Source organism: Saimiri boliviensis, chromosome 12 (assembly GCF_048565385.1).
Source record: "Saimiri boliviensis isolate mSaiBol1 chromosome 12, mSaiBol1.pri, whole genome shotgun sequence".
Classification (NCBI taxonomy): domain Eukaryota; kingdom Metazoa; phylum Chordata; class Mammalia; order Primates; family Cebidae; genus Saimiri; species Saimiri boliviensis.
Genome location: NC_133460.1, coordinates 8,482,914 through 8,493,305, shown reverse-complemented (window position 1 = coordinate 8,493,305; position 10,392 = coordinate 8,482,914). Strand labels below are relative to the sequence as shown.

Below are 10,392 nucleotides of genomic sequence, written 5' to 3'. Positions count from 1 at the left end.
TAGAAAGCAACTAATCAAAGATACTTAAAATTTTTCATCTGCCACGCAGAAAAGGTTGGGGGGTTTGTAAAAGGAGTAGCCTCTAGTCCTTTCGGTGGGTTTTTTCCTTACTTAGGTGGGGAAAGTTGGGGTTTTCCTTTTGGTTTAGTTCTAGGAAGTCAGCGTGAATGGTCTTAGGTTCCCTGCCTCCAGACTCCTCTGCCTCAGTAACAGTTATTTTATCTAGGGAGGGAGAGTAGTTTCAGAGGCAAGGTATGAAGATAATTTTTTTATTATTCATTGGGATTTATTATTTATTTATTTAGAGACGATCTCACTCTGCCGCCCAAGCTGGAGTGCAGCGGCAATTACCTCTTACTGCAGCATCAAATTCCTGGACTCAAGTGATTCCCCCTGCCTCGGCCTTCCAAAGTGCTGGGATTACAAGCGTGGAGAATTCAGTTTTTTTTTTTTTTTTTTTTTTTTTTTTTTTTTTTTGAGACGGAGTTTCGCTCTTGTTACCCAGGCTGGAGTGAATGGCGCGATCTCGGCTCACCGCAACCTCCGCCTCCTGGGTTCAGGCAATTCCCCTGACTCAGCCTCCTGAGTAGCTGGAATTACAGGCACGTGCCACCATGCCCAGCTATTTTTTTTTTGTATTTTTAGTAGAGACGGGGATTCACCATGTTGACCAGGATGGTCTCGATCTCTTGACCTGGTGATCCACCCGCCTCGGCCTCCCAAAGTGCTGGGATTACAGGCTTGAGCCACCGCGCCCGGCCGAGACTTCAGTTTTAAGTGAGAACGTTTTTGCAGTACTTACTTTGTATTAAGAAATAAAAACAATATAGAGTGGGGAAAAATCCACTGGTTTTGAAACGATTTTTAGTCCCACTTCTGTCTTTAGAAAGTCACTTAAACTGTGTTTTGGCCTCCTCATCTGGAAGATAAAAATGGTAATAGAATTGACTTAGTAGGGTTGCTGTATGAGTTAGTGTATAAATGTTTACAATTACACATGGCCCACAATAGACGCCACGTTTTCCATCAGGGAAGTCCTCACCTAACGCGTAAAACAGGAAGGCGTGCCCATCTAGATCCGGGCCCCGGGTTCTCAGGCATTGTAATTGGTCCCAGCATATGACGCAAGGCGGGATTCATGGACGAAAGTCCTGTCAATTAGCGAAGGGCGGAAATCAGGTGGAGAAGATGGTCCTTTAGTGCCACACTTCAGCGACTCGCATCTCTCGGTTCGGGCTTAGCTATTGTGCATGCGTGTGGCCTTGTGGTCCCGGCGTGCCCCGCGATGGCTTCCGGCGTGACGTAGTAGAAAAGATGGCGTGGCTGGCTAGTCGCTCTTAACATTTTCTGGTGAGGCGGGGCTCAAGGGTTGCGTCTCCGCTGTCTGTCCTACGGCTCTGATTGCACCCTGGGTTCTTTGACGCAAAAACTCGCAGTGATTTCGTGATACAGAGTGAACTGGGTCCTCAGGGGATGCCTGGGATCGAGACAGCCCGGAGTGCCGGCTTTGTTGCCCTTCGGAGCTTCCTGTATGTTCAGGTTCCCCAGTGAGGCCTCCTTTGAAGGGCTTGGTGCCTCTTTCCCTTTATGCTAAGGAAACACTCGTTTCCTAAAGCCCCATTGCGTCCTTGTACTGAGCGGTGGGGACACGAAGACAGCACAGACACGCTGTTTACCCTTAGCGAGCCCCCAAACTGGTGAAGTGTATAAACCCACCTGAAACAAATTCTAATGTTAGCGGCTTAAGATGGAGCACGCTGAGAGACGTTAGACAGGACCATAGAGTTCAGAGGATCAGGACGCTTCAAGAAGATGGGGTTATTGGTGTCATCAGTCATTATCCAAGACATCAGTCTTGTCTTTGGTGGTGCACTCCTTGAGAACATGAACATTTTCTTCTACATTTCCGATACTTAGGCTCAGGTGCCCTTACCTGGTTGGTAGAGATGGAGACCAGCTGTTCCTCGTGTTCATTTTCTATGGAAAAGATGAATTAGGTCTTGGGGACTTAAGGAGGGAAAATTTTGGTAAATAAAGGCACTAATATATTCCTAGGCTGGGGTTCTCAACCAATGCCTGACCCAGAGCACAATTGACAATTTTGTTGTCACAACTGAGGGGTACCACTGACATCTAGTGGGTGGAGGCCAGGGATGCAGCTAAACATTCTGCAAGGTACACAAGGTTCCCGCCCCACTCCCCAACCCCAAGAACTCAAAAAAAGGTATGGCTCAAAATGTCATGGTGCTAAGGTTCTGAAACTCTGCCCTAGAATGACAGCAGAAATGGAGAGGGAGCAGATGTTGGAGACATCTCAGCCAAAGACCGGTTTTTTCTCATTTTGTGTTCTTTATAATGCTTAAGTGATGCTCAGTTAGTTAGGTCTGATGAGTCCAGTCTTCCTCTTATTTTTTCACCCATTCATTCATGCCTGGCAAATAAATATATTTAGCACCAAACACGATTCAAGGTGCTAGGATTCAGCGTTGAGCTGAAAAAGCTTACATTCTGGCAGGGGGTGACAGACATTAAACTTATATGTCAAGTAGTAATATATGGTATGAAGTTCCTGCAAGATGGAGTTTCTCTTACTACCACCGCATACTTTTTATTCACATCCTTCTGAGTGCCAAGCACTGGACCAGATACTTTACTCTTATCATGTATACTCTTATCCTGTATCCTGCAAGGCAGGTATTATTTATTTTTTATTTTTTGAGAGAGAGTCTTGCTCTGTCGCCCAGGCTAAACTACAGTGGTGCGATTTTGGCTCACTGCAACCTCCACCTCTGGGGTTCAAGCGATTCTCCTGCCTCATTCTCCTGAGTAGTTGGCATTACAGGTACCCGCCACCACGCCGAGCTAATCTTTTTTTTTTTTTTTTTTTTTTGTATTTTTAGTAGAGATGGGAGTTTCACCATGTTAGCCAGGCTGGTCTTGAACTCCTGACCTCAAGTGATCTGCCATCCTTGGCCTTCGAGAATACTGGGGTTACAGGCATGAACCACCACACCCAACTCTGCAAGGTGGGTGTTACGATCCTCAGATGATAAAAAGAGGATCACAGGAGTTGAGTAATTTTCCACAAATCACTTAGTATGGAGTTGAGCTTGGACTCAAACTAGATTCACCTGAAGGAAAAAAATCTGTATTATTTCCACTAGTTAACATTATGTCTCATATGTTGAATTGAATGGGATGAGAAATAAATACCTTCTTTCCTAGAGTTAAGAAAGTGAAGTAGAAATGAACTCACACTGACCTCTTTCGGTTTCCAGAGTAGAGTTTTTGTTTGTTTGTTTGTTTGTTTTTTTGAGACGGAGTTTCGCTCTTGCTTCCCACGCTGGAGTGCAATGGCGCGATCTCGGTTAACCGCAACCTCCGCCTCCTGGGTTCAGGCAATTCTCCTGCCTCAGCCTCCTGAGTAGCTGGGATTACAGGCACGCACCACCATGCCCAGCTAATTTTTGTATTTTTAGTAGAGATGGGGTTTCACTATGTTGACCAGGACGGTCTGGATCTCTTGACCTCGTGATGCATCCGCCTTGGCCTCCCAAAGTGCTGGGATTACAGGCTTGAGCCACCGTGCCCGGCCTCCAGAGTAGAGTTTTTATCAGACCTAGTAGGAGTTGTAGGAACTGAATTTTGAGCCACAGATCAGCCTCAGATGTAGTTGAATTTCTTACTACTCCTCTCAAGTGGCTTACGGCAAAATCTAATGTCTCAGAGAAGTTGGAAACTTTAAGATGGCTCACCAGCCCTTCAGATCCTAATTATCAATGAGTGTCTGGGCCTCACAAGGCCTTCAGTCGGCTCTGGAAGCTCTGCTCTGGGAGCTCTGCTCTGGAAGCTGCACTGAAGGAGAAGATCCTGAAACTGAAACAATTCCTTACTATTCTTCACAGGAAGAGTCAAGCCTGAGTGAGGGAGCATGATCCAGAAAGGAGTGAGAAGGAAATGACTTTGGGGCTGGATTTGGAGTTAGAACCTGGGAGACCAAGGCAATGGGTGAGAAGGGGAGTATGTAAATAGAAATGGAGATCAGGTTGTAGAGGGCCTGGGTGAGCGGACAGACAGCATAGCAAGGTGGAGAAACTTGATTTTGCTCCTGCTGCTTAAGGACTTAAATTTGTTTCCCTGACTGGTGCCCATTCCAGCTTCCCTCAGATCAGAATTTCTTCTTTGCAGGAGGGAGGGTGGATGGAGAGCAAAGTTGAATGCCATCGCCAGTCACCAAACATTCAGTAGACCCTTGCTTCCCCAGTATTAAGGATGGCAGATTTGTCTCCTATAAAATACATCCTTTCTCCTCTGCAGGTTATGTTCACCTGGTCCTGCTCTGAATGAGAATCTCCTGGTTCTTGGCTGGGCCTAGTACCTCACACCTGTAATCCCAGCAGTTTGGGAGACTGAGGCAGGCAAATCACCTGAAGTCGGGAGTTCGACACCAGCATGACCAACATGGAGGAAACCCCATCTCTACTTAAAACACAAAATTGAGCCGGGCACGGTGGCTCAAGCCTGTAATCCCAGCACTTTGGGAGGCCGAGGCGGGTGGATCACGAGGTCGAGAGATCGAGACCATCCTGGTCAACGTGGTGAAACCCCGTCTCTACTAAAAATACAAAAAATTAGCTGGGCATGGTGGCGCGTGCCTGTAGTCCCAGCTACTCAGGAGGCTGAGGCAGGAGAATTGCTTGAACCCAGGAGGCGGAGGTTGCGGTGAGCTGAGATCGCGCCATTGCACTCCAGCCTGGGTAACAAGAGCAACACTCTGTCTCAAAAAAAAAAAAAAAAACAAAAAACACAAAATTGAGGGCCGGGCGCGGTGGCTCAAGCCTGTAATCCCAGCACTTTGGGAGGCCGAGGCGGGTGGATCACGAGGTCAAGAGATCGAGACCATCCTGGTCAACATGGTGAAACCCCGTCTCTACTAAAAATACAAAAAATTAGCTGGGCATGGTGGCGTGTGCCTGTAATCCCAGCTACTCAGGAGGCTGAGGCAGGAGAATTGCCTGAACCCAGGAGGCGGAGGTTGCGGTGAGCCGAGATCGCGCCATTGCACTCCAGCCTGGGTAACAAGAGCGAAACTCCGTCTCAAAAAAAAAAAAAAAAAAACCACACAAAATTAGCCAGGCGTCACTGCAGGCTCTTGTAATCCCAGCTGCTCAGGAGGCTGAGGCAGAAGAATCACTTGAATCCTGGAGGTGGAGGTTGCAGTTAGCTGATATTGCGCCATTGCACTCCAGCCTGGGCAACAAGAGCAAAACTCAGTCTCCAAAAAAAAAAAAAAAAAAATCGAGAGAGAGAACCTCTTTGTTCTTGAAAGGCCTGCTCTGTGATGGAGGAATTGCAATGCCCAGCAAGGTATGGGAGTTTCAGTTAAGTCCTCAGTGTCTGAGTCGCACCTCTCCCCAAAACAGATTAATGCAATTGGCTTTCTGCTCAAGACAGGGCCAAAGTGGGACCAGCTGGGGACTGGGAACTATGCTGCACAGTGTGGCAGAGCTGTGGATCTGGAGTGGGGGTGGCCACAGACCATCCTGCACTGCTCTGAGCCAACAGGACCCTACTATGGTCTGTGTTCCTGGCAGCTGTGGTGCTGGGACCTTGACTACTTTTTTTTTTTACCCCCCCTTTCCAACTCTTAGTTTTGGGGGTAAATGTGCAGGTTTGTTAAATTGCATATAAAAGGGGTTTGGTGTACAGATTATTTAGTTTTCAGTCCTTACCCTCCTCCCACTCTCTACCCTCTAGTAAGCCCCAGTGTCTGTTGTTCCCCTCTTTGTATCCATGTGTGTTTGTAAGCTCTGGATTACAAGTGAGAACACATGGTATTTGGGTTTCTGTTCCTGTGTTAATTTGCTTAAAATAATGGCCTCCAGCTCCATGTTGCTGCAAAGGGCATAATTTAATTCTTTTTTATGGCTGTGTACTATCCTATGGTGTACATGTACCACATTTTCTTTACTTCACCATTGATGGGCATCTAGATTGATTCCATGTCTTTGCTGTTGTGAATAGCACTGCGATGAACATATGTGTACATGTGTCTTTTTGGTATAATGATTATTCCTTTGGCTACATGCCCAATAATGGGATTGGTGGGTTGAATGGTAGCTCTAAGTTCTTTGAGAAATCTCCAAACTGATTTCCACAGTGGCTGAACTACTTTACATTCCCAGCAGCAGTGTATAAGCATTCCCTTTTTTCTGCAACCCTGCCAGCATCTGTTATTTTCTGACATTTAGTAATAGCCATTCTGACTGGTGTGAGATGGTATCTTTTTTTTTTTTTTTTTTTTTTTTTTTGAGACGGAGTTTCGCTCTTGTTACCCAGGCTGGAGTGCAATGGCGCGATCTCGGCTCACCGCAACCTCCGCCTCCTGGGCTCAGGCAATTCTCCTGCCTCAGCCTCCTAAGTAGCTGGGATTACAGGCATGCACCACCATGCCCAGCTAACTTTTTGTATTTTTAGTAGAGACGGGGTTTCACCTTGTTGACCAGGATGGTCTCGATCTCTCGACCTCGTGATCCACCCGCCTCGGCCTCCCAAAGTGCTGGGATTACAGGCTTGAGCCACCGCGCCCGGCCGAGATGGTATCTTATTGGGGTTTTGATTTACATTTCTCTAATGATTACTGATGAGCATTTTTTCATGTGTTCTTGGCCATGTGTATGCCTGACTGCTCTAATTCTGTTCTGCTCAGCTGTTCAATGACTTGAACACTGCCATACTCCACGTTCAAGTGTTTAGCTCTGGCTTTCAGGAATCTCTGTTCCCACACCTCTGCTCCCTGAGCCCATACAGGGATTTCTGAAGGGGTGAGGTAAGGTTTCAGTGATAGGGGTTTTTTCTCTGGGATTATATGGGGAGTTGCCAAGCTCCTATTAGAACCAGTGAAGCTCCCTTCCTCAGGGATTTTCCCAAAAGAAGAGGCAGAGCTCATACTCAGAACCATTTGGACCATAAGGCCTTATAGAGGAACTCAGTGACTCCAAGAAATGGAGAGACACAGAGTCTCAGGCTGGAAAGGGAAGAATCCAGGGATGAGAGCTCATCAGTGTCTGTGACATCATAGACATGACTTTACAGTTCTGTCATGACCAGAATTGGGAGAAAGAAACAGGTGAAATGATGGTACAGCTGCCAGACTGAGACATCTCAGTTCCTTATTAAGCTTTGTCATTTCCTCCAATTCTCCCTTCAGAATGGCCCATTCCGTGATAGCCCTTAGAAGGGTTATATCTTGGTGTTTTGCCCAGAACTCTTTGGGTTTCTCCATTAATTTAGCTACTGTGCCCAGAGGCTCCAAAAGAACACCAGCAGGGCATTGAGCTGCATGAGTTCCTCTGGGGTGATCTCGCCCTCAGGGCTGGGTGAGACCACCACAGCCACACTGAAAGTTTCAGAGTTTTCATTACTTACAGATCCTCAAGGTAGGCAGGGTGACCAAAGAGAGGCAGACCGCAGTCTTCAGTCCCAGGTCTTGTGTAGTGACAGCAACAGCACAGTTGTGGGAGGGGACTCCCTCTGTTTAAGGGTTATTTGGGGGTAGGATGTCCTAATTTCATGGGGTTACTTTCCATTGAGTCTTTCAACCACTTCCAGCAGCAAAGGAAGTTGAGCAGTTTGACATGAGGCTGGAGTTAAAACAGGGCTCTTGGAGGGACTTCTTGTCTATCTTGGTCAGCCCTGGCCAGGCAACAATCAACTGTGGTTTCTCCATTACTCCTCAGATACTTGGGACATTCATGGTGACCTATTGGCACCCAAGGAAGAGAACCTGATTTTAATTTAGACTAATAATCAAGTTTTCTGAACAGGTTTATAGGGGCTAGTTCAGCCTGGACAGCATGAGCCTAAATCAAAAGATACTATTAATACCAGCAGGCTGGAAGATCCCATGTGGACGTGTCAGGTTGCTTGGCCATTGAGAAGGAATGACAGTAGAGCTGAAACGGTCCAGAGCCCAGGAATCCAACAAAGGCTAAGAATCAAGGTGAGAGGGCAAAGGGAAGATGTGAACAAATGAGTGAAGTCCCACTGTGTGCTTGACCAGCCCCAGAGAGCTCTCTGCTTGGGGATATGAATTCTACTTCTGATATGTCCTTTTATGTCCCCATCTCCTGTCCCTTGGTCTAAAGTCTTGACTTGTTAAAAAAAAAAATCCAACTGGGGATTTCAACAGACACTACCTCGATGGTAAGTGGGGGAATTGGGTAACAAGTGAGATCTCTGATGGGTCATTTTTCTTTCTTCTTTTTTTTTTTTTTTTTTCCCTTTTGAGACAGCGTCTCACTCTGTCCCCACGCTGGAGTGCAGTGGTGCAATTTCAGCTCACTACAAACTCTGCCTCCTGGGTTCAAGTGATTCTCCTCCCTCAGCCTCCTGAGTCGCTGGAATCACAGGCATGCACCACCATGCCTGGCTAATTATTGTATTTTTAGTAGAGATGGGGTTTCACCATGTTGGCCAGGCTGGTCTCGAACTCCTGACCTCAGGTGATCTGCCTGCCTCAGCCTCCCAAAGTGCTGGGATTACAGGCTTGAAACACCACACCCAGCCTTCTCTTTCTTTTTAAACGGGTCACTTTTTGCCTTTTCTACTTTTAGACTGTAAGAATTTCTCTTCATTTTATTTGTTTTTAGAAATGGGGTTTCACTGTGTTGGCCAGGCTGGTCTTGAACTCGTGACCTCAGGTGATCCTCCCGCCTAGGCCTCCCAAAGTGCTGGGATTACAGGCGTGAGCCACCACACCCGGCCCTAGACTGTAAGGATTTCTAAGTGAAAGTGAAATGAAAGTAATGAAAGGTTTTGGAATTGATTTGACCTATGTCCAAAATCCAGCTTCTCTCCCTTGGAGCAGTGACCAGGTCTTCCAGATCTCTCTGTGCCTGGCGCATTATAAACATACCTGGGCAAAATAAATATCAGTTTCATCATACTATATTTAATGAACAAATGAATTCACTGACCGACTAAAGAATATGGTGTTGGAAGAATTGCAGATGTAGCTCTCAGTGATGCTTGTTTAAAGTTGTTTGGCGCTAATTTATCCTTCGTGGTAAAACTTAAGACGTATCCAGTAATAGCTGGCATACGTGAAGCATGTTTGTGTGGTAGGTTATATGTAAATGGTTTGCACACATGAAAGCAGTTAATCCTTTAAACCCCTCTGAGAGGTAGATATTATTATCACTGACTGTAAAATGAAGAGGCTGGGCTCAGAAAGGTTAAGTCAGTCATCCAAGGACACACAGCAACAGGTGATCACAGAATTAGAAATTAAACCTGGTTTGTCTCACTGCAAAGCCTCACTATGGCACCATGCTAACACTTATTGGTCGCATCTGCAGACCTGGAGGTTGATTGTCCGATACTGACAATCTGATACTGACCTTAGGCCCCAGTATCCCTTCTCTCTAAGAAAGGGGTTGATGGCTCTCAAACAGGCATAACCACACAGAAGCACTTGGAAAACTGCCTTAGATTGACAAATCAGAACCTCTAGTGGTAGCATCTAGGAATCCTCGTTTAAAAAGAGAAATTACAGATGAGTGGAAAATGTCCAGCTCTTTTTACTTAGTCACTAGGCAAGTCACCTAACCTAGTAGAGCAGGTATGAACTGGGGCTACCAGGAAACCAAGACATTACTTACAAATCTCCATGAATCCTAAATCGATAAAAAACTCCAAACTTGCCCCTGAAATTCCCAGCTGTAAGGGTAGTGGTTGAGCAGTTGGAGGAGCGCAGCTTCCTCCAGCCTCTAGCACAGGTCAATACGAAGTTCACAGCTTTCAGGCTGACTACCATGGGCAATGGTGGGGCCACTCGCCAGAATTGCATGTTCTCTCTAAGTGAAGAACACTCAGTCCTCTTGGTCTTTACCTAGAAACGAAGTTACAGTTGAGTCTATTTCCAGGACTGCGAGGAGCTGAGGATTCCGCCTGTGATGAAGTAAGCTATGAAATGGGCATGCATGTGCCAGGATCCCAGAAGTTCTGAGCTGTTCCTAACTGCACTCACAAGAGGCAGCAGAGACATAGCAAGAGGAAAGGAGAGTGAGGTAAGGAAGCTGGAGGCGCCCAGCTCTTGTTTGGCTCTGACCATTCAACAGCCACCATCAGCTGAGGAGCCATGGTAAAACTGTGGACCAGTGACAGCCTGTAGGCTCTACCCAACTTCTCTGGGTTGTAGTGAGACTATTGATCCAGTGTACAGGGAGTGGTTAGGAATCTTTGGAGAAAAGGAATAGTGTCAATTGAAAACTTATATCAACTAGTTAAAATGTTTCAGTGAGTGGCCGGGCGCGGTGGCTCAAGCCTGTAATCCCAGCACTTTGGGAGGCCGAGGCGGGTGGATCACGAGGTCGAGAGATCGAGACCATC

The 10,392-nt window shown here is 46.6% G+C and overlaps 1 long non-coding RNA gene across 7 annotated transcripts in view; it reads left to right on the top strand.

Annotated features, from left to right (window-relative positions):
- The first annotated feature begins 1,261 nt into the window (after positions 1-1,261).
- LOC104651485 (uncharacterized) overlaps positions 1,262-10,392 on the top strand; it is a 30,730-nt gene continuing 21,599 nt past the window's right edge. For 4 of the 7 annotated variants that reach the window (XR_012512701.1, XR_012512698.1, XR_012512697.1 and 1 more), the window contains exons 1-4: positions 1,268-1,350; positions 4,318-5,367; positions 7,891-8,002; positions 9,927-10,070. This is a non-coding gene — a long non-coding RNA (uncharacterized LOC104651485). Of the gene's footprint in view, positions 1,351-4,317; positions 5,368-7,890; positions 8,003-9,926; positions 10,071-10,392 lie in introns of all 7 variants that reach the window. The other 3 variants (XR_744942.3, XR_012512700.1, XR_012512699.1) reach the window with 3 other exon arrangements.